The sequence below is a fragment of the Oncorhynchus masou genome, unplaced genomic scaffold (genome assembly GCF_036934945.1).
Source record: "Oncorhynchus masou masou isolate Uvic2021 unplaced genomic scaffold, UVic_Omas_1.1 unplaced_scaffold_924, whole genome shotgun sequence".
Taxonomy (NCBI): domain Eukaryota; kingdom Metazoa; phylum Chordata; class Actinopteri; order Salmoniformes; family Salmonidae; genus Oncorhynchus; species Oncorhynchus masou.
The window spans coordinates 72,228-97,241 of record NW_027015721.1 but is presented as its reverse complement, the minus strand read 5'-3'; the positions used below and the strand labels follow the sequence as shown (position 1 = coordinate 97,241).

At 42.1% G+C, this 25,014-nt stretch overlaps 1 pseudogene; it reads right to left on the bottom strand.

Moving 5' to 3' along the window:
* Positions 1 to 285: 285 nt before the first annotated feature.
* The window catches only part of LOC135538175 (solute carrier family 2, facilitated glucose transporter member 1-like), a 71,055-nt pseudogene continuing 46,326 nt past the window's right edge, over positions 286 to 25,014 (bottom strand).

Here is a 25,014-nt window from a genome sequence, read left to right as displayed (position 1 = left end):
ATAGACATGAGCTTCAGACTCTTATAAACTCTTATATACGGGAGATTCACTGTAAATATTCAATGGTATGGATCTGAAAACAAGTTATCGTAATGCCTCAATCCAACAATCCAGATAATAATATTTATCCATTTTATGATACATATGCGTGACTACTACAGTAACAGAGGAAATTGTATTTTTGATGTTTATAAATGTACACGTCATCAGAAAACGGACAACACTGTGGGAGGCCACCACCTGAAGTCCTGTATCAGTCCCGATGTCTCCTTTGTGTTAGAGGTCGTGTTCTGACTACCTGGTTAAACAAAAGGTTAAATACAATAAAACATTTGTCCCAAGCGCAGGTTGAACACAAGAAGACCTTGGTGACCCCCCAGTACAACCTCCGACCTCCGGGGAGGGGTTAAGGTGAGAGGAGGGCCAGGGCGGTCAGGTCAGGGGAAGGTGTTGAAACCAGTCTTAATGTGCAGGGGGATGCCCTCGGACTCTCGGAACTCGGCTGCGATGTCATCGAAGGTGCGTCCCTTGGTCTCAGGTAGGCGTCTCCAAGTGAAGCTGAAGGCTGTCAGAGCCATGGTCATAAAGAGGAGGTACACATAAGCACCACACAGTTTCTACAGAGAGAGAGAGAGACACACACACACACACACACACACACACACACACACACACACACACACACACACACACACACACACACACACACACACACACACACACACACACACACACACACACACACACACACACACACACACACACACACACACACACACACACACACACACACACACACACACACACACACAGGAGCAGAGAGTTAATTAACACGACTGGAAATTGCAGTACATTTCATTGACTCATTTTAGAAGATAGTCCTATCTATGATATCAAACAGGCCATTATGTCATGTACTATTGGTGCTATAATGTCATGTACTATTGGTGCCATACTGTCATGTACTATTGGTGCCATAGTGTCATGTACTATTGGTGCTATAATGTCATGTACTATTGGTGCCATACTGTCATGTACTATTGGTGCTATAATGTCATGTACTATTGGTGCCATACTGTCATGTACTATTGGTGCCATAATGTCATGTACTATTGGTGCCATAGTGCCATGTACTATTGGTGCCATAGTGTCATGTACTATTGGTGCCATAGTGTCATGTACTATTGGTGCTATAATGTCATGTACTATTGGTGCCATAGTGTCATGTACTATTGGTGCCATAGTGTCATGTACTATTGGTGCTATAATGTCATGTACTATTGGTGCTATAATGTCATGTACTATTAGTGCCATTATGTCATGTACTATTGGTGCCATTATGTCATGTACTGTTGGTGCCATAGTGTCATGTACTATTGGTGCCATTATGTCATGTACTATTGGTGCCATAGTGTCATGTCCTATTGGTGCTATAATGTCATGTACTATTGGTGCCATAATGTCATGTACTATTGGTGCCATAATGTCATGTACTATTGGTGCTATAATGTCATGTACTATTAGTGCCATTATGTCATGTACTATTGGTGCCATTATGTCATGTACTATTGGTGCCATAGTGTCATGTACTATTGGTGCCATTATGTCATGTACTATTGGTGCCATAGTGTCATGTCCTATTGGTGCTATAATGTCATGTACTATTGGTGCCATAATGTCATGTACTATTGGTGCCATAATGTCATGTACTATTGGTGCTATAATGTCATGTACTATTGGTGCCATAATGTCATGTACTATTGGTGCCATTATGTCATGTACTATTGGTGCCATTATGTCATGTACTATTGGTGCCATACTGTCATGTACTATTGGTGCCATTATGTCATGTACTATTGGTGCCATAATGTCATGTACTATTGGTGCCATTATGTCATGCACTATTGGTGCTATAATGTATTTTACTATTGGTGTTGTATTACAGCTATCCTATGACACAGGCTATGTTAAATTTACCAGTAGTGGAGGAAAGAGCAGGGCCAGCATGAACTTCCCTCCCCAGTTGAGCATGCTGGTGAAGGCCATGGCGATTGGTCTGGCTGGCTGGTCAAACAGCTCTGCAGCGATGAACCAGGAAATAGGACCAGGTCCCACCTCATAGGCTGAGATCAGGAAGAAGACGACCAACACCTGCAGGCTACGCAGCTCTGGGACAAGGAACTACAGGGCAGATCAATCAGTCAATCAATCTTATATTGGTCAGGGAGGATGGGTGAGCGCAATCCCTGACCTTCTAGCACTCCAAAGGTTGCCTGTTCAAGGGGCGACAGGGTAGCCTAGTGGTTAGAGCATTGGACTAGTAACCGAAAGGTTGCAAGTTCAAACCCCCAAGCTGACAAGGTACAGATCTGTCGTTCTGCCCCTGAACAGGCAGTTAACCCACTGTTCCTAGGCCGTCATTGAAAATAAGAATTTGTTCTTAACTGACTTGCCTGGTTAAATAAAAAAACGTGACAAGTGGAGCATTTTAGCTAACCCTTATTCTAAACTTAAGCCAATTCTCTTAACCTTTGTCGTTAGTTCCCCTAACTGACAATATAAATGATTCCTGTAATTCTTCTTTCTTGTTACTGCCTAACAAGCAACCTGGTCTCAGATTAAGATGTACAATACTATTCACGGGTTGCATGTCTCATCACAATATTGTTTTGAACGTGCGTTTTAGGACTGATGCCAGACTGAGCATTCTACTCAATGCATCGTCAATGAGCGCTGATGAAAATGTTATCCAACATCCATTGCAATGGCTTGGAAGTATAATGACATTAAAAAAAGGAGGCAAATGATTAGTAGGAAAACCCTTTGTCATCATCTGGATGTCACAAGATTGACTTTACATATAGTATAACGTTAGCTAGCAAGCTAAGATTGAGGGGAGGTCAACGGCAAAGTTGTTTCCTACAAAATATTTTGTACAAAAAAAATCTTGTATTTCCAGGCACTATAGTTGTTATTTAGACTAAACAGTAGTTCTCCTCCGTCCAGAATGATTGTGCTCATCACCCCCTTTAAGGCACCACTATGGCTGCGCTGACAGAGGGCGGCTTGAGAACGTTAAAAACAATGGCTTGACGCGACCGAGTGACGGAGGTGCAAGCTATATTACACCCTCGAAGATGTACGATATATTACACCCCCCAAGATGTACGATATATTACACCCTCCAAGATGTACGATATATTACATCCTCCAAGACGTATGGTAAATTACATCAGCCAAGACGTATGGTAAATTACACCCTCCAAGACGTATGGTAAATTACATCCTCCAAGATGTACGATATATTACACCCTCCAAGACGTATGGTAGATTACATCCTACAAGACGTATGATATATTACATCCTCCAAGACGTATGGTAAATTACACCCTCCAAGATGTATGGTAAATTACATCAGCCAAGACGTATGGTAAATTACACCCTCCAAGACGTATGATATATTACATCCTCCAAGACGTATGGTAAATTACATCATCCAAGACGTATGGTAAATTACACCCTCCTAGACATATGGGAAATTACATCAGCCAAGACGTATGGTAAATTACATCCTCCGAGATGTATGGTAAATTACACCCTCCAAGACGTATGGTATATTACACCCTCCAAGACGTATGGTAAATTACACCCTCCAAGACGTATGGTAAATTACACCCTCCAAGACGTATGATATATTACATCCTCCAAGACGTATGGTAAATTACATCCTCCAAGACGTATGGTATATTACACCCTCCAAGACGTATGGTAAATTACACCCTCCAAGACGTATGGTAAATTACACCCTCCAAGACGTATGATATATTACATCCTCCAAGACGTATGGTAAATTACACCCTCCAAGACGTATGGTAAATTACACCCTCCAAGACGTATGGTATATTACACCCTCCAAGACGTATGGTAAATTACACCCTCCAAGACGTATGCTAAATTACACACTCCAAGACGTATGATATATTACATCATCCAAGACGTATGGTAAATTACACCCTCCAAGACGTATGGTAAATTACACCCTCCAAGACGTATGATATATTACATCCTCCAAGACGTATGGTAAATTACATCATCCAAGACGTATGGTATATTACATCCTCCAAGACGTATGGTAAATTACATCAGCCAAGACGTATGGTAAATTACATCATCCAAGACGTATGGTAAATTACATCCTCCAAGACGTATGGTAAATTACATCAGCCAAGACTTATGGTAAATTACACCCTCCAAGACGTATGGTAGATTACACCCTCCAAGACGTATGATATATTACACCCTCCAAGACGTATGGTAGATTACACCCTCCAAGACGTATGATATATTACATCCTCCAAGACTTATGGTAAATTACACCCTCCAAGATGTATGATATATTACATCATCCAAGACGTATGGTAAATTACATCAGCCAAGGCGTATGGTATATTACATCCTCCAAGACGTATGGCAAATTACATCAGCCAAGACGTATGGTAAATTACATCATCCAAGACGTATGGTAAATTACATCAGCAAAGACGTATGGTAAATTACACCCTCCAAAACGTATGGTAAATTACACCCTCCAAGACGTATGATATATTACATCCTCCAAGACGTATGGTAAATTACACCCTCCAAGACGTATGATATATTACATCCTCCAAGACGTATGGTAAATTACATCATCCAAGACGTATGGTAAATTACATCAGCCAAGACGTATGGTAAATTACATCATCCAAGACGTATGGTAAATTACATCCTCCAAGATGTACGATATATTACACCCTCCAAGACGTATGGTAAATTACATCAGCCAAGACGTATGGTAAATTACATCATCCAAGACGTATGGTAAATTACATCCTCCAAGATGTACGATATATTACACCCTCCAAGACGTATGGTAAATTACATCCTCCAAGACGTATGATATATTACATCCTCCAAGACGTATGGTAAATTACACCCTCCAAGATGTATGGTAAATTACATCAGCCAAGACGTATGGTAAATTACACCCTCCAAGACGTATGGTAAATTACACCCTCCAAGACGTATGATATATTACATCCTCCAAGACGTATGGTAAATTACATCATCCAAGACGTATGGTAAATTACACCCTCCTAGACATATGGGAAATTACATCAGCCAAGACGTATGGTAAATTACATCCTCCGAGATGTATGGTAAATTACACCCTCCAAGACGTATGGTATATTACACCCTCCAAGACGTATGGTAAATTACACCCTCCAAGACGTATGGTAAATTACACCCTCCAAGACGTATGATATATTACATCCTCCAAGACGTATGGTAAATTACACCCTCCAAGACGTATGGTAAATTACATCATCCAAGACGTATGGTATATTACATCCTCCAAGACGAATGGTAAAGTACACCCTCCAAGACGTATGCTAAATTACACACTCCAAGACGTATGATATATTACATCATCCAAGACGTATGGTAAATTACACCCTCCAAGACGTATGGTAAATTACACCCTCCAAGACGTATGATATATTACATCCTCCAAGACGTATGGTAAATTACATCATCCAAGGCGTATGGTATATTACATCCTCCAAGACGATGGTAAATTACATCAGCCAAGACGTATGGTAAATTACATCATCCAAGACGTATGGTAAATTACATCCTCCAAGACGTATGGTAAATTACATCAGCCAAGACTTATGGTAAATTACACCCTCCAAGACGTATGGTAGATTACACCCTCCAAGACGTATGATATATTACACCCTCCAAGACGTATGGTAGATTACACCCTCCAAGACGTATGATATATTACATCCTCCAAGACTTATGGTAAATTACACCCTCCAAGATGTATGATATATTACATCATCCAAGACGTATGGTAAATTACATCAGCCAAGACGTATGGTATATTACATCCTCCAAGACGTATGGCAAATTACATCAGCCAAGACGTATGGTAAATTACATCATCCAAGACGTATGGTAAATTACATCAGCAAAGACGTATGGTAAATTACACCCTCCAAAACGTATGGTAAATTACACCCTGGTATATTACACCCTCCAAGACGTATGGTAAATTACACCCTCCAAGACGTATGGTAAATTACACCCTCCAAGACGTATGATATATTACATCCTCCAAGACGTATGGTAAATTACACCCTCCAAGACGTATGGTAAATTACATCATCCAAGACGTATGGTATATTACATCCTCCAAGACGTATGGTAAAGTACACCCTCCAAGACGTATGCTAAATTACACACTCCAAGACGTATGATATATTACATCATCCAAGACGTATGGTAAATTACACCCTCCAAGACGTATGGTAAATTACACCCTCCAAGACGTATGATATATTACATCCTCCAAGACGTATGGTAAATTACATCATCCAAGACGTATGGTATATTACATCCTCCAAGACGTATGGTAAATTACATCAGCCAAGACGTATGGTAAATTACATCATCCAAGACGTATGGTAAATTACATCCTCCAAGGCGTATGGTAAATTACATCAGCCAAGACTTATGGTAAATTACACCCTCCAAGACGTATGGTAGATTACACCCTCCAAGACGTATGATATATTACACCCTCAAGACGTATGGTAGATTACACCCTCCAAGACGTATGATATATTACATCCTCCAAGACTTATGGTAAATTACACCCTCCAAGATGTATGATATATTACATCATCCAAGACGTATGGTAAATTACATCAGCCAAGACGTATGGTATATTACATCCTCCAAGACGTATGGCAAATTACATCAGCCAGGACGTATGGTAAATTACATCATCCAAGACGTATGGTAAATTACATCAGCAAAGACGTATGGTAAATTACACCCTCCAAAACGTATGGTAAATTACACCCTCCAAGACGTATGATATATTACATCCTCCAAGACGTATGGTAAATTACACCCTCCAAGACGTATGATATATTACATCCTCCAAGACGTATGGTAAATTACATCATCCAAGACGTATGGTAAATTACATCAGCCAAGACGTATGGTAAATTACATCATCCAAGACGTATGGTAAATTACATCATCCAAGGCGTATGGTAAATTACATCCTCCAAGACGTATGGTAAATTACATCAGCCAAGACGTATGGTAAATTACATCATCCAAGACGTATGGTAAATTACATCATCCAAGACGTATGGTAAATTACATCCTCCAAGACGTATGGTAAATTACATCATCCAAGACGTATGGTAAATTACATCCTCCAAGACGTATGGTAAATTACACCCTCCAAGACGTATGCTAAATTACACACTCCAAGACGTATGATATATTACATCATCCAAGACGTATGGTAAATTACACCCTCCAAGACGTATGGTAAATTACACCCTCCAAGACGTATGATATATTACATCCTCCAAGACGTATGGTAAATTACATCATCCAAGACGTATGGTATATTACATCCTCCAAGACGTATGGTAAATTACATCAGCCAAGACGTATGGTAAATTACATCATCCAAGACGTATGGTAAATTACATCCTCCAAGACGTATGGTAAATTACATCAGCCAAGACTTATGGTAAATTACACCCTCCAAGACGTATGGTAGATTACACCCTCCAAGACGTATGATATATTACACCCTCCAAGACGTATGGTAGATTACACCCTCCAAGACGTATGATATATTACATCCTCCAAGACTTATGGTAAATTACACCCTCCAAGATGTATGATATATTACATCATCCAAGACGTATGGTAAATTACATCAGCCAAGACGTATGGTATATTACATCCTCCAAGACGTATGGCAAATTACATCAGCCAAGACGTATGGTAAATTACATCATCCAAGACGTATGGTAAATTACATCAGCAAAGACGTATGGTAAATTACACCCTCCAAAACGTATGGTAAATTACACCCTCCAAGACGTATGATATATTACATCCTCCAAGACGTATGGTAAATTACACCCTCCAAGACGTATGATATATTACATCCTCCAAGACGTATGGTAAATTACATCATCCAAGACGTATGGTAAATTACATCAGCCAAGACGTATGGTAAATTACATCATCCAAGACGTATGGTAAATTACATCCTCCAAGATGTACGATATATTACACCCTCCAAGACGTATGGTAAATTACATCAGCCAAGACGTATGGTAAATTACATCATCCAAGACGTATGGTAAATTACATCCTCCAAGATGTACGATATATTACACCCTCCAAGACGTATGGTAAATTACATCCTCCAAGACGTATGATATATTACATCCTCCAAGACGTATGGTAAATTACACCCTCCAAGATGTATGGTAAATTACATCAGCCAAGACGTATGGTAAATTACACCCTCCAAGACGTATGGTAAATTACACCCTCCAAGACGTATGATATATTACATCCTCCAAGACGTATGCTAAATTACATCATCCAAGACGTATGGTATATTACATCCTCCAAGACGTATGGTAAATTACATCATCCAAGACGTATGGTATATTACATCAGCCAAGACGTATGGTAAATTACATCATCCAAGACGTATGGTAAATTACATCATCCAAGACGTATGGTAAATTACATCCTCCAAGACGTATGGTAAATTACATCAGCCAAGACGTATGGTAAATTACATCATCCAAGACGTATGGTAAATTACATCATCCAAGACGTATGGTAAATTACATCCTCCAAGACGTATGGTAAATTACATCATCCAAGACGTATGGTAAATTACATCCTCCAAGACGTATGGTAAATTACATCATCCAAGACGTATGGTAAATTACATCATCCAAGACGTATGGTAAATTACATCATCCAAGACGTATGGTAAATTACATCCTCCAAGACGTATGGTAAATTACATCATCCAAGACGTATGGTAAATTACATCCTCCAAGACGTATGGTAAATTACATCATCCAAGACGTATGGTAAATTACATCATCCAAGACGTATGATATATTACATCATCCAAGACGTATGGTAAATTACATCCTCCAATTCTTATGATAAATTACATCCTCCAATTCTTATGATAAATTACACCCTCCAAGACGTATGGTAAATTACATCATCCAAGACGTATGGTAAATTACATCATCCAAGACGTATGGTAAATTACATCCTCCAAGACGTATGGTAAATTACATCCTCCAAGACGTATGGTAAATTACATCATCCAAGACGTATGGTAAATTACATCATCCAAGACGTATGGTATATTACATCAGCCAAGACGTATGGTAAATTACATCCTCCAATTCTTATGATATATTACATCCTCCAAGACGTATGGTAAATTACATCCTCCAATTCTTATGATATATTACATCATCCAAGACGTATGGTAAATTACATCATCCAAGACGTATGGTAAATTACATCCTCCAATTTGTACGATAACATTATATCCTCCGACTGTAACGTTCGTCGTCGGTGGAAGAAGGTGAGGACCAAAACGCAGTGTGGTAAGTGTTCATAATTTAAATATTTTAATGAACACTGAAATAAAACAATAAACAACCAACGAACAGTCCTGTAAGGTGCAACAACACTAAACAGAAAACAAACACCCACAACCAAAATGGGGAAAACAGGCTACCTAAGTATGATTCTCAATCTGAGACAACTAACGACAACTGCCTCTGATTGAGAACCATACCAGGCCAAACGCAAACACAACATAGAAAAAGGAACATAGATAACCCACCCAACTCACGCCCTGACCACACTAAAACGTATGGTAAATTACACCCTCCAAGACGTATGGTAAATTACACCCTCCAAGACGTATGATATATTACATCCTCCAAGACGTATGGTAAATTACATCATCCAAGACGTATGGTAAATTACACCCTCCTAGACATATGGGAAATTACATCAGCCAAGACGTATGGTAAATTACATCCTCCGAGATGTATGGTAAATTACACCCTCCAAGACGTATGGTAAATTACACCCTCCAAGACGTATGGTAAATTACACCCTCCAAGACGTATGGTATATTACACCCTCCAAGACGTATGGTAAATTACATCATCCAAGACGTATGGTAAATTACACCCTCCTAGACATATGGGAAATTACATCAGCCAAGACGTATGGTAAATTACATCATCCAAGACGTATGGTATATTACATCCTCCAAGACGTATGGTAAATTACACCCTCCAAGACGTATGCTAAATTACACACTCCAAGACGTATGGTAAATTACATCCTCCAAGACGTATGGTAAATTACATCAGCCAAGACTTATGGTAAATTACACCCTCCAAGACGTATGGTAGATTACACCCTCCAAGACGTATGATATATTACATCCTCCAAGACTTATGGTAAATTACACCCTCCAAGATGTATGATATATTACATCATCCAAGACGTATGGTAAATTACATCAGCCAAGACGTATGGTATATTACATCCTCCAAGACGTATGGCAAATTACATCAGCCAAGACGTATGGTAAATTACATCATCCAAGACGTATGGTAAATTACATCAGCAAAGACGTATGGTAAATTACACCCTCCAAAACGTATGGTAAATTACACCCTCCAAGAAGTATGATATATTACATCCTCCAAGACGTATGGTAAATTACACCCTCCAAGACGTATGATATATTACATCCTCCAAGACGTATGGTAAATTACATCATCCAAGACGTATGGTAAATTACATCAGCCAAGACGTATGGTAAATTACATCATCCAAGACGTATGGTAAATTACATCATCCAAGACGTATGGTAAATTACATCCTCCAAGACGTATGGTAAATTACATCAGCCAAGACGTATGGTAAATTACATCATCCAAGACGTATGGTAAATTACATCATCCAAGACGTATGGTAAATTACATCCTCCAAGACGTATGGTAAATTACATCAGCCAAGACGTATGGTAAATTACATCATCCAAGACGTATGGTAAATTACATCATCCAAGACGTATGGTAAATTACATCCTCCAAGACGTATGGTAAATTACATCAGCCAAGACGTATGGTAAATTACATCATCCAAGACGTATGGTAAATTACATCATCCAAGACGTATGGTAAATTACATCCTCCAAGACGTATGGTAAATTACATCCTCCAAGACGTATGGTAAATTACATCATCCAAGACGTATGATATATTACATCATCCAAGACGTGTGGTAAATTACATCCTCCAAGACGTATGGTAAATTACGTCATCCAAGACGTATGGTAAATTACATCATCCAAGACGTATGATATATTACATCATCCAAGACGTATGGTAAATTACATCCTCCAAGACGTATGGTAAATTACGTCATCCAAGACGTATGGTAAATTACATCATCCAAGACGTATGATATATTACATCAGCCAAGACGTATGGTAAATTACATCATCCAAGACGTATGGTAAATTACATCATCCAAGACGTATGGTAAATTACATCCTCCAAGACGTATGGTAAATTACATCAGCCAAGACGTATGGTAAATTACATCATCCAAGACGTATGGTAAATTACATCCTCCAAGACGTATGGTAAATTACATCCTCCAAGACGTATGGTAAATTACATCATCCAAGACGTATGGTAAATTACATCCTCCAAGACGTATGGTAAATTACATCATCCAAGACGTATGGTAAATTACATCCTCCAAGACGTATGGTAAATTACATCATCCAAGACGTATGGTAAATTACATCATCCAAGACGTATGGTAAATTACATCATCCAAGACGTATGGTAAATTACATCCTCCAAGACGTATGGTAAATTACATCATCCAAGACGTATGGTAAATTACATCCTCCAAGACGTATGGTAAATTACATCATCCAAGACGTATGGTAAATTACATCATCCAAGACGTATGATATATTACATCATCCAAGACGTATGGTAAATTACATCCTCCAATTCTTATGATAAATTACATCCTCCAATTCTTATGATAAATTACACCCTCCAAGACGTATGGTAAATTACATCATCCAAGACGTATGGTAAATTACATCATCCAAGACGTATGGTAAATTACATCCTCCAAGACGTATGGTAAATTACATCCTCCAAGACGTATGGTAAATTACATCATCCAAGACGTATGGTAAATTACATCATCCAAGACGTATGGTATATTACATCAGCCAAGACGTATGGTAAATTACATCATCCAAGACGTATGGTAAATTACATCATCCAAGACGTATGGTAAATTACATCCTCCAAGACGTATGGTAAATTACATCCTCCAATTCTTATGATATATTACATCATCCAAGACGTATGGTAAATTACATCCTCCAATTTGTACGATAACATTATATCCTCCGACTGTAACGTTCGTCGTCGGTGGAAGAAGGTGAGGACCAAAACGCAGTGTGGTAAGTGTTCATAATTTAAATATTTTAATGAACACTGAAATAAAACAATAAACAACCAACGAACAGTCCTGTAAGGTGCAACAACACTAAACAGAAAACAAACACCCACAACCAAAATGGGGAAAACAGGCTACCTAAGTATGATTCTCAATCTGAGACAACTAACGACAACTGCCTCTGATTGAGAACCATACCAGGCCAAACGCAAACACAACATAGAAAAAGGAACATAGATAACCCACCCAACTCACGCCCTGACCACACTAAAACGTATGGTAAATTACACCCTCCAAGACGTATGGTAAATTACACCCTCCAAGACGTATGATATATTACATCCTCCAAGACGTATGGTAAATTACATCATCCAAGACGTATGGTAAATTACACCCTCCTAGACATATGGGAAATTACATCAGCCAAGACGTATGGTAAATTACATCCTCCGAGATGTATGGTAAATTACACCCTCCAAGACGTATGGTAAATTACACCCTCCAAGACGTATGGTAAATTACACCCTCCAAGACGTATGGTATATTACACCCTCCAAGACGTATGGTAAATTACATCATCCAAGACGTATGGTAAATTACACCCTCCTAGACATATGGGAAATTACATCAGCCAAGACGTATGGTAAATTACATCATCCAAGACGTATGGTATATTACATCCTCCAAGACGTATGGTAAATTACACCCTCCAAGACGTATGCTAAATTACACACTCCAAGACGTATGGTAAATTACATCCTCCAAGACGTATGGTAAATTACATCAGCCAAGACTTATGGTAAATTACACCCTCCAAGACGTATGGTAGATTACACCCTCCAAGACGTATGATATATTACATCCTCCAAGACTTATGGTAAATTACACCCTCCAAGATGTATGATATATTACATCATCCAAGACGTATGGTAAATTACATCAGCCAAGACGTATGGTATATTACATCCTCCAAGACGTATGGCAAATTACATCAGCCAAGACGTATGGTAAATTACATCATCCAAGACGTATGGTAAATTACATCAGCAAAGACGTATGGTAAATTACACCCTCCAAAACGTATGGTAAATTACACCCTCCAAGAAGTATGATATATTACATCCTCCAAGACGTATGGTAAATTACACCCTCCAAGACGTATGATATATTACATCCTCCAAGACGTATGGTAAATTACATCATCCAAGACGTATGGTAAATTACATCAGCCAAGACGTATGGTAAATTACATCATCCAAGACGTATGGTAAATTACATCATCCAAGACGTATGGTAAATTACATCCTCCAAGACGTATGGTAAATTACATCAGCCAAGACGTATGGTAAATTACATCATCCAAGACGTATGGTAAATTACATCATCCAAGACGTATGGTAAATTACATCCTCCAAGACGTATGGTAAATTACATCCTCCAAGACGTATGGTAAATTACATCATCCAAGACGTATGATATATTACATCATCCAAGACGTATGGTAAATTACATCCTCCAAGACGTATGGTAAATTACGTCATCCAAGACGTATGGTAAATTACATCATCCAAGACGTATGATATATTACATCATCCAAGACGTATGGTAAATTACATCCTCCAAGACGTATGGTAAATTACGTCATCCAAGACGTATGGTAAATTACATCATCCAAGACGTATGATATATTACATCAGCCAAGACGTATGGTAAATTACATCATCCAAGACGTATGGTAAATTACATCATCCAAGACGTATGGTAAATTACATCCTCCGTATGGTAAATTACATCAGCCAAGACGTATGGTAAATTACATCATCCAAGACGTATGGTAAATTACATCCTCCAAGACGTATGGTAAATTACATCCTCCAAGACGTATGGTAAATTACATCATCCAAGACGTATGGTAAATTACATCATCCAAGACGTATGGTAAATTACATCCTCCAAGACGTATGGTAAATTACATCAGCCAAGACGTATGGTAAATTACATCATCCAAGACGTATGGTAAATTACATCATCCAAGACGTATGGTAAATTACATCCTCCAAGACGTATGGTAAATTACATCATCCAAGGCAAATTACATCATCCAAGACGTATGGTAAATTACATCCTCCAAGACGTATGGTAAATTACATCATCCAAGACGTATGGTAAATTACATCCTCCAAGACGTATGGTAAATTACATCATCCAAGACGTATGGTAAATTACATCATCCAAGACGTATGATATATTACATCATCCAAGACGTATGATAAATTACACCCTCCAAGACGTATGGTAAATTACATCATCCAAGACGTATGGTAAATTACATCATCCAAGACGTATGGTAAATTACATCATCCAAGACGTATGGTAAATTACATCCTCCAATTCTTATGATAAATTACATCCTCCAATTTGTACGATAACATTATATCCTCCGACTGTAACGTTCGTCGTCGGTGGAAGAAGGTGAGGACCAAAACGCAGTGTGGTAAGTGTTCATATTTTAAATATTTTAATGAACACTGAAACAAAACAATAAACAACCAACGAACAGTCCTGTAAGGTGCAACAACACTAAACAGAAAACAAACACCCACAACCAAAATGGGGAAAACAGGCTACCTAAGTATGATTCTCAATCTGAGACAACTAACGACAACTGCCTCTGATTGAGAACCATACCAGGCCAAACGCAAACACAACATAGAAAAAGGAACATAGATAACCCACCCAACTCACGCCCTGACCACACTAAAACGTATGGTAAATTACACCCTCCAAGACCTATGGTAAATTACATCATCCAAGACGTATGGTAAATTACACCCTCCTAGACATATGGGAAATTACATCAGCCAAGACGTATGGTAAATTACATCCTCCGAGATGTATGGTAAATTACACCCTCCAAGACGTATGGTATATTACACCCTCCAAGACGTATGGTAAATTACACCCTCCAAGACGTATGGTAAATTACACCCTCCAAGACGTATGATATATTACATCCTCCAAGACGTATGGTAAATTACACCCTCCAAGACGTATGGTAAATTACATCATCCAAGACGTATGGTATATTACATCCTCCAAGACGTATGGTAAATTACACCCTCCAAGACGTATGCTAAATTACACACTCCAAGACGTATGATATATTACATCATCCAAGACGTATGGTAAATTACACCCTCCAAGACGTATGGTAAATTACACCCTCCAAGACGTATGATATATTACATCCTCCAAGACGTATGGTAAATTACATCATCCAAGACGTATGGTAAATTACACCCTCCAAGACGTATGGTAAATTACACCCTCCAAGACGTATGATATATTACATCCTCCAAGACGTATGGTAAATTACATCATCAGAGACGTATGGTATATTACATCCTCCAAGACGTATGGTAAATTACATCAGCCAAGACGTATGGTAAATTACATCATCCAAGACGTATGGTAAATTACATCCTCCAAGACGTATGGTAAATTACATCAGCCAAGACTTATGGTAAATTACACCCTCCAAGACGTATGGTAGATTACACCCTCCAAGACGTATGATATATTACATCCTCCAAGACTTATGGTAAATTACACCCTCCAAGATGTATGATATATTACATCATCCAAGACGTATGGTAAATTACATCAGCCAAGACGTATGGTATATTACATCCTCCAAGACGTATGGCAAATTACATCAGCCAAGACGTATGGTAAATTACATCAGCCAAGACGTATGGTAAATTACATCATCCAAGACGTATGGTAAATTACATCATCCAAGACGTATGGTAAATTACATCCTCCAAGACGTATGGTAAATTACATCCTCCAAGACGTATGGTAAATTACATCATCCAAGACGTATGGTAAATTACATCATCCAAGACGTATGGTAAATTACATCCTCCAAGACGTATGGTAAATTACATCAGCCAAGACGTATGGTAAATTACATCATCCAAGACGTATGGTAAATTACATCCTCCAAGACGTATGGTAAATTACACCTTCCAAGACGTATGATATATTACATCCTCCAAGACGTATGGTAAATTACATCATCCAAGACGTATGGTAAATTACATCATCCAAGACGTATGGTAAATTACATCCTCCAAGACGTATGGTAAATTACATCATCCAAGACGTATGGTAAATTACATCATCCAAGACGTATGATATATTACATCATCCAAGACGTATGGTAAATTACATCCTCCAAGACGTATGGTAAATTACATCCTCCAAGACGTATGGTAAATTACATCAGCCAAGACGTATGGTAAATTACATCCTCCAATTCTTATGATAAATTACACCCTCCAAGACGTATGGTAGATTACATCCTCCAATTCTTATGATAAATTACACCCTCCAAGACGTATGGTAGATTACATCCTCCAATTCTTATGATAAATTACACCCTCCAAGACGTATGGTAGATTACATCCTCCAATTCTTATGATAAATTACACCCTCCAAGACGTATGGTAAATTACATCCTCCAATTCTTATGATAAATTACACCCTCCAATTTGTACGATAAAATTATATCCTCTGACTGTAACGTTCGTCGTCGGTGGAAGAAGGTGAGGACCAAAACGCAGTGTGGTAAGTGTTCATATTTTAAATATTTTAATGAACACTGAAACAAAACAATAAACAACCAACGAACAGTCCTGTAAGGTGCAACAACACTAAACAGAAAACAAACACCCACAACCAAAATGGGGAAAACAGGCTACCTAAGTATGATTCTCAATCTGAGACAACTAACGACAACTGCCTCTGATTGAGAACCATACCAGGCCAAACGCAAACACAACATAGAAAAAGGAACATAGATAACCCACCCAACTCACGCCCTGACCACACTAAAACAAAGACATAACAAAAGAACTAAGGTCAGAACGTGACACCGAGACGTATGATATTGTACAACCAGGTAAAACGTACAGTATGATACTATACCTCCTCTAATTCATATGTTATTGTATGACAGCTGTTCCATTCATAATGTAACTTAACGTAATGTAACATATCATAGTAAATGGAATGTCATAGATTTACATACAGAATTATACGAATTGTCCTTAGACCATGTTGAATAACAGCATCATAGTGTATTACACCTACAGGTAGACAGAGAGTCACCAACAAGGTATGCTGCGATAGACAATACTCACATGGTAAATACTCAGATGGACAACACTCAGGTGGACAATTGTATAATATAATCGATTGATCATTTAGGGTCAGTGACGGTGTGGTTATAGTTACCAGGACTGAGTCTATGACGGTCATGGAGAGGTTGCACACAGCTAGACACAGGAAGCCAGTCAGCAGTAGTTTCCTACGCCCCGCCCTCTCCATCAGGAAGAACTGAAGAGGAAAAACAGACACAAAATCACAGGTGAGGCTCCATACTTCATAACAGGCGAGATTATAGGTGAGTCTCCATACCTCATAACAGGTGAGATTACAGGTGAGTCTCCATACCTCATACCAGGTGAGATTACAGGTGAGTCTCCATACCTCATACCAGGTGAGATTACAGGTGAGTCTCCATACCTCATACCAGGTGAGATTACAGGTGAGTCTCCATACCTCATACCAGGTGAGATTACAGGTGAGTCTCCATACCTCATAACAGGTGAGATTATACGTGAGTCTCCATACCTCATAACAGGTGAGATTACTGGTGAGTCTCCATACTTCATACCAGGTGAGATTACAGGTGAGTCTCCATACCTCATACCAGGTGAGATTACAGGTGAGTCTCCATACCTCATACCAGGTGAGATTACAGGTGAGTCTCCATACCTCATACCAGGTGAGATTACAGGTGAGTCTCCATACCTCATACCAGGTGAGATTACAGGTGAGTCTCCATACCTCATACCAGGTGAGATTGCAGGTGAGTCTCCATACCTCATACCAGGTGAGATTACAGGTGAGTCTCCATACCTCATACCAGGTGAGATTACAGGTGAGTCTCCATACCTCCTAACAGGTGAGATTACAGGTGAGTCTCCATAACTCATAACAGGTGAGATTACAGGTGAGTCTCCATACCTCATACCAGGTGAGATTACAGGTGAGTCTCCATACCTCATACCAGGTGAGATTACAGGTGAGTCTCCATACCTCATACCAGGTGAGATTACAGGTGAGTCTCCATACCTCATAACAGGCGAGATTACAGGTGAGTCTCCATACCTCATACCAGGTGAGATTACAGGTGAGTCTCCATACCTCATACCAGGTGAGATTACAAGTGAGTCTCCATAACTCATAACAGGTGAGATTACAGGTGAGTCTCCATACCTCATACCAGGTGAGATTACAGGTGAGTCTCCATACCTCATACCAGGTGAGATTACAGGAGAGTCTCCATACCTCATACCAGGTTAGATTACAGGTGAGTCTCCATACCTCATACCAGGTGAGATTACAGGTGAGTCTCCATACCGCATACCAGGTGAGATTATAGGTGTCTCCATACCTCATACCAGGTGAGATTACAGGTGAGTCTCCATACCTCCTAACAGGTGAGATTATATGTGAGATTACTCTAGTTACTCTACTCACCGCCACCAGAGTGAAGGCCACGTTCACTGTCCCGACCCCCAGCGTCAGATACTTGGCTTCGTCAAAGTTAGCCTTGTCAAACATCTTGGTGGAATAATTGATGATCTGGAAAATGTGAAGTGGGGTATACGTTTAACCTCAGTGTGTTGCCTGTCTTTCCTTTAGCCTCAGGTTCCCTACTGAGCTGCAGAATAGCCTGAAGAACCATACTGACACAATGCCGCAGAATCAACTCTGGAAAGAAGGGAGGGTTTAGCAAATAACTGCATATCTGCTAGTCTGGTAGTCTGCTGCTAGTCTGCTAGTCTGGCAGTCTGCTACTAGTCTGCGGTCGTCTGCTGCTAGTCTGCTGCTAGTCTGCTGCTAGTCTGGTAACATGCTACTAGTATGGTAGCCTGGTGCAAGGCTACTAGTCTGCAGCTAGTCTGCTAGTCTGGTAGTTTGGTAGTCCAGTAGTTTGCTTGTCTGCTAGTTTAGTAGTCAGCTAGTCTGCTAGTCTAGTAGTCTGTTGCTCGTCTGGTAGTCTGCTGCTAGTCTGGTAGTCTGCTGGACCAGTAGACTGGTAGTCTGTTGGTCTGCTGCTAGTCGGCTAGTCTGCTGCTAGTCTGCTGCTAGTCTGCTGCTAGTCTGCTGCTAGTCTGGTAGTCTGTTGCTCGTCTGGTAGTCTGCTGCTAGTCTGGTAGTCTGGTAGTCTGCTGGACCAGTAGACTGGTAGTCTGTTGGTCTGCTGCTAGTCTGTTGGTCTGCTGCTAGTCGGCTAGTCTGCTGCTAGTCTGCTGCTAGTCTGCTGCTAGTCTGCTGCTAGTCTGGTAGTCTGTTGCTCGTCTGGTAGTCTGCTGCTAGTCTGGTAGTCTGGTAGTCTGCTGGACCAGTAGACTGGTAGTCTGTTGGTCTGCTGCTAGTCGGCTAGTCTGCTGCTAGTCTGCTAGTCTGCTGCTAGTCTGCTAGTCTGCTGCTAGTCTGGTAGTCTGCTGCTAGTCTGGTAGTCTGCTGCTAGTCTGGTAGTCTGCTGCTAGTCTGGTAGTCTGCTGCTAGTCTGGTAATCTGCTGCTAGTCTGGTAGTCTGCTGCTAGTCTGGTAGTCTGCTGCTAGTCTGCTGCTAGTCGGCTAGTCTGCTGCTAGTCTGCTAGTCTGGCAGTCTGCTACTAGTCTGCGGTCGTCTGCTGCTAGTCTGCTGCTAGTCGGCTAGTCTGCTGCTAGTCTGCTAGTCTGGCAGTCTGCTACTAGTCTGCGGTCGTCTGCTGCTAGTCTGCTGCTAGTCTGCTGCTAGTCTGGTAACATGCTACTAGTATGGTAGCCTGGTGCAAGGCTACTAGTCTGCAGCTAGTCTGCTAGTCTGGTAGTTTGGTAGTCCAGTAGTTTGCTTGTCTGCTAGTTTAGTAGTCAGCTAGTCTGCTAGTCTAGTAGTCTGTTGCTCGTCTGGTAGTCTGCTGCTAGTCTGGTAGTCTGCTGGACCAGTAGACTGGTAGTCTGTTGGTCTGCTGCTAGTCGGCTAGTCTGCTGCTAGTCTGCTGCTAGTCTGCTGCTAGTCTGCTGCTAGTCTGGTAGTCTGTTGCTCGTCTGGTAGTCTGCTGCTAGTCTGGTAGTCTGGTAGTCTGCTGGACCAGTAGACTGGTAGTCTGTTGGTCTGCTGCTAGTCTGTTGGTCTGCTGCTAGTCGGCTAGTCTGCTGCTAGTCTGCTGCTAGTCTGCTGCTAGTCTGCTGCTAGTCTGGTAGTCTGTTGCTCGTCTGGTAGTCTGCTGCTAGTCTGGTAGTCTGGTAGTCTGCTGGACCAGTAGACTGGTAGTCTGTTGGTCTGCTGCTAGTCGGCTAGTCTGCTGCTAGTCTGCTAGTCTGCTGCTAGTCTGCTAGTCTGCTGCTAGTCTGGTAGTCTGCTGCTAGTCTGGTAGTCTGCTGCTAGTCTGGTAGTCTGCTGCTAGTCTGGTAGTCTGCTGCTAGTCTGGTAATCTGCTGCTAGTCTGGTAGTCTGCTGCTAGTCTGGTAGTCTGCTGCTAGTCTGCTGCTAGTCGGCTAGTCTGCTGCTAGTCTGGTAGTCTGCTGCTAGTCTGGTAGTCTGCTGCTAGTCTGGTAATCTGCTGCTAGTTTGGTGCTAGTCTGGTAGTCTGGTAGTCTGCTGCTAGTCTGGTAGTCTGCTGCTAGTCTGGTAGTCTGCTGCTAGTCTGGTAATCTGCTGCTAGTCTGGTGCTAGTCTGGTAGTCTGGTAGTCTGCTGCTATTCTGGTAATCTGCTGCTAGTCTGGTAGTCTGCTGCTAGTCTGCTAGTCTGCTGCTAGTCTGGTAATCTGCTGCTAGTCTGGTGCTAGTCTGGTAGTCTGGTAGTCTGCTGCTAGTCTGGTAGTCTGCTGCTAGTCTGCTAGTCTGCTGCTAGTCTGCTAGTCTGCTAGTCTGGTAGTCTGCTGCTAGTCTGGTAGTCTGCTGCTAGTCTGCTAGTCTGCTGCTAGTCTGCTAGTCTGGTAGTCTGCTAGTCTGGTAGTCTGCTGCTAGTCTGCTAGTCTGCTGCTAGTCTGCTAGTCTGCTGCTAGTCTGCTAGTCTGCTAGTCTGGTAATCTGCTGCTAGTCTGGTAGTCTGCTAGTCTGCTGCTAGTCTGGTAGTCTGCTAGTCTGCTGCTAGTCTGCTGCTAGTCTGGTAGTCTGCTGCTAGTCTGGTAGTCTGCTGCTAGTCTGCTAGTCTGCTGCTAGTCTGGTAATCTGCTGCTCGTCTGCTAGGCTGCTGCTAGTCTGGTAGTCTGCTGCTAGTCTGGTAGTCTGCTGCTAGTCTGCTGCTAGTCTGGTAGTCTGCTGCTAGTCTGCTAGTCTGCTGCTCGTCTGCTAGGCTGCTGCTAGTCTGGTAGTCTGCTGCTAGTCGGCTAGTCTGCTGCTAGTCTGGTAGTCTGCTGCTAGTCTGCTGCTAGTCTGGTAGCCTGCTGCTAGTCAGCTAGTCTGCTGCTAGTCTGCTGCTAGTCTGCTGCTAGTCTGCGGCTAGTCTCCTAGTCTGCTGCTAGTCTGCTAGTCTGCTGCTAGTCTGCTGCTAGTCTGGTAGCCTGCTGCTAGTCGGCTAGTCTGCTGCTAGTCTGCTGCTAGTCTGCTGCTAGTCTGCGGCTAGTCTCCTAGTCTGCTGCTAGTCTGGTAGTCTGCTGCTAGTCTGGTAGTCTGCTGCTAGTCTGCTGCTAGTCGGCTAGTCTGCTGCTAGTCTGGTAGTCTGCTGCTAGTCTGGTAGTCTGCTGCTAGTCTGGTAATCTGCTGCTAGTCTGGTAGTCTGCTGCTAGTCTGGTAGTCTGCTGCTAGTCTGCTAGTCTGCTGCTAGTCTGGTAATCTGCTGCTAGTCTGGTAGTCTGCTGCTAGTCTGCTGCTAGTCTGGTAATCTGCTGCTAGTCTGGTAGTCTGCTGCTAGTCTGCTGCTAGTCTGGTAATCTGCTGCTAGTCTGCTGCTAGTCTGCTGCTAGTCTGGTAATCTGCTGCTAGTCTGGTAGTCTGCTGCTAGTCGGCTAGTCTGCTGCTAGTCGGCTAGTCTGCTGCTAGTCTGGTAGTCTGCTGCTAGTCTGGTAATCTGCTGCTAGTCTGCTGCTAGTCTGGTAGTCTGCTGCTAGTCTGGTAGTCTGCTGCTAGTCTGCTGCTAGTCTGGTAGTCTGCTGCTAGTCTGGTAGTCTGCTGCTCGTCTGCTAGGCTGCTGCTAGTCTGGTAGTCTGCTGCTAGTCGGCTAGTCTGCTGCTAGTCTGGTAGTCTGCTGCTAGTCTGGTAGTCTGCTGCTAGTCTGGTAGTCTGCTGCTAGTCGGCTAGTCTGCTGCTAGTCTGCTAGTCTGCTGCTAGTCTGGTAGTCTGCTGCTAGTCGGCTAGTCTGCTGCTAGTCTGCTGCTAGTCTGGTAGCCTGCTGCTAGTCGGCTAGTCTGCTGCTAGTCTGCTGCTAGTCTGCTGCTAGTCTGCGGCTAGTCTCCTAGTCTGCTGCTAGTCTGGTAGTCTGCTGCTAGTCTGGTAGTCTGCTGCTAGTCTGCTGCTAGTCGGCTAGTCTGCTGCTAGTCTGGTAGTCTGCTGCTAGTCTGGTAATCTGCTGCTAGTCTGGTAGTCTGCTGCTAGTCTGGTAGTCTGCTGCTAGTCTGCTAGTCTGCTGCTAGTCTGGTAGTCTGCTGCTAGTCGGCTAGTCTGCTGCTAGTCTGGTAGTCTGCTGCTAGTCTGGTAATCTGCTGCTAGTCTGCTGCTAGTCTGGTAGTCTGGTAGTCTGCTGCTAGTCTGCTAGTCTGCTGCTAGTCTGCTGCTAGTCTGGTAATCTGCTGCTAGTCTGGTATTCTGCTGCTAGTCTGCTGCTAGTCTGGTAATCTGCTGCTAGTCTGCTAGTCTGCTGCTAGTCTGCTGCTAGTCTGGTAATCTGCTGCTAGTCTGGTAGTCTGCTGCTAGTCTGCTAGTCTGCTGCTAGTCTGCTGCTAGTCTGGTAATCTGCTGCTAGTCTGGTAATCTGCTGCTAGTCTGGTAGTCTTCTGCTAGTCTGGTAGTCTGCTGCTAGTCTGCTAGTCTGCTGCTAGTCTGCTGCTAGTCTGGTAGTCTGCTGCTAGTCTGGTAGTCTGCTGCTAGTCTGGTAGTCTGCTGCTAGTCTGCTGCTAGTCTGGTAGTCTGCTGCTAGTCTGGTAGTCTGCTGCTAGTCTGCTAGTCTGCTGCTAGTCTGGTAGTCTGCTGCTAGTCTGGTAGTCTGCTGCTAGTCTGGTAATCTGCTGCTAGTCTGGTAGTCTGCTGCTAGTCTGGTAGTCTGCTGCTAGTCTGCTAGTCTGCTGCTAGTCTGCTGCTAGTCTGGTAATCTGCTGCTAGTCTGGTAGTCTGCTGCTAGTCGGCTAGTCTGCTGCTAGTCTGGTAGTCTGCTGCTAGTCTGGTAATCTGCTGCTAGTCTGGTAGTCTGGTAGTCTGCTGCTAGTCTGCTAGTCTGCTGCTAGTCTGCTGCTAGTCTGGTAATCTGCTGCTAGTCTGGTATTCTGCTGCTAGTCTGCTGCTAGTCTGGTAGTCTGCTGCTAGTCTGGTAATCTGCTGCTAGTCTGCTGCTAGTCTGGTAGTCTGGTAATCTGCTGCTAGTCTGCTAGTCTGCTGCTAGTCTGCTGCTAGTCTGGTAATCTGCTGCTAGTCTGGTAGTCTGGTAATCTGCTGCTAGTCTGGTAGTCTGCTGCTAGTCTGCTGCTAGTCTGGTAATCTGCTGCTAGTCTGGTAATCTGCTGCTAGTCTGGTAGTCTGCTGCTAGTCTGGTAGTCTGCTGCTAGTCTGCTAGTCTGCTGCTAGTCTGCTGCTAGTCTGGTAGTCTGCTGCTAGTCTGGTAGTCTGCTGCTAGTCTGGTAGTCTGCTGCTAGTCTGCTGCTAGTCTGGTAGTCTGCTGCTAGTCTGGTAGTCTGCTGCTAGTCTGCTAGTCTGCTGCTAGTCTGGTAGTCTGCTGCTAGTCTGGTAATCTGCTGCTAGTCTGGTAGTCTGCTGCTAGTCTGGTAGTCTGCTGCTAGTCGGCTAGTCTGCTGCTAGTCTGCTAGTCTGCTGCTAGTCGGCTAGTCTGCTGCTAGTCTGCTAGTCTGCTGCTAGTCTGCTGCTAGTCTGGTAGCCTGCTGCTAGTCTGCTAGTCTGCTGCTAGTCTGCTGCTAGTCTGGTAGCCTGCTGCTAGTCTGCTAGTCTGCTGCTAGTCTGCTGCTAGTCTGCTGCTAGTCTGGTAGTCTGCTGCTAGTCTGGTAGTCTGCTGCTAGTCTGGTAGTCTGCTGCTAGTCTGCTAGGCTGCTGCTAGTCTGGTAGTCTACTGCTAGTCTGGTAATCTGGTAGTCTAGTAGCCTGCTAGTCTATTAGTCTGCTAGTCTGTTAGACCATAGAGAACACATTACTCACTACAGAATGTTCAGGTCTCAATAAATACCCCATAGAGAACACATTACTCACTACAGAATGTTCAGGTGTTCAGGTCTCAATAAATACCCCATAGAGAACACATTACTCACTACAGAATGTTCAGGTCTCAATAAATACCCCATAGAGAACACATTAC